At 42.2% G+C, this 834-nt stretch overlaps 1 non-coding gene across 1 annotated transcript; it reads left to right on the forward strand.

The window, feature by feature from the left end:
* Positions 1–324: 324 nt before the first annotated feature.
* On the forward strand, positions 325–431 carry LOC133757205 (U6 spliceosomal RNA). Its single transcript, XR_009865583.1, has one exon. It is a non-coding gene; the product is annotated as a U6 spliceosomal RNA (small nuclear RNA).
* Positions 432–834: the final 403 nt, after the last annotated feature.

Raw genomic sequence — 834 nt, forward strand, 5'->3', positions numbered from 1 at the left:
GACTGGGCCTTCCACAACAGGCAGCATCCCTGCAGGTGATCCATTCACATTAGCCAGTAGGTGCAGTACATGGGTGAATACCCTCACTTACATTTCAAGAACTGACAGAAAAATTTCAGAATGATTTCTGTGATGCTGGCAGTTTTTTGTACTTCCACAGGGATGGTATCAGGTCCAGGAGCTTGAGCTCTGATGTCAATCAGACCTGGATTTGAATCTTGACTCTGACACATTTGCTTGTGACCCTGGGTGAATTATATTTGACCTCTCTGGGTCCTCAGTTTCTTGTCTGTCAAGGGTACATAATAAGAATCTATTTTATGAGTGCTCGCTTCGGCAGCACATATACTAAAATTGGAACGATACAGAGAAGATTAGCATGGCCCCTGCACAAGGATGACACGCAAATTCGTGAAGCGTTCCCTATTTTCCTTACAAAAGAGATGGCTAACATTTTTCTGTAATAGCATAGCCAAAATAAGAGTTTAAATTATAATCTCATAGCTAGATTTATTTAGCCATCAGTGAAGTAAACAGTAAGTAGAAAAAACCTCCCTTTCAGACCAAAGGGAAAGAAAGTTTTCAAGTGAGAATATAATTTTCCTCATGGGCATTGTCTACCTTAGAAAAACTACTACAGAACATGCCTGTGACTATAGACTTGTAGTTCAGGCCACCGAAGATTAGAGATGGGACTTGGGTACTCCCTTGACTTGCATCCTCTGGTCTGCTTTAACACAAACCAGGAGGAAAAGAAAGCTAGGCATCAGAAGCAATGGGTGGCAGGCCTACTAATGGCTGATCTGTACAGTGATCTGCCCTCAAGGAAACCCA

Source organism: Lepus europaeus, chromosome 3 (genome assembly GCF_033115175.1).
Source record: "Lepus europaeus isolate LE1 chromosome 3, mLepTim1.pri, whole genome shotgun sequence".
Taxonomy (NCBI): domain Eukaryota; kingdom Metazoa; phylum Chordata; class Mammalia; order Lagomorpha; family Leporidae; genus Lepus; species Lepus europaeus.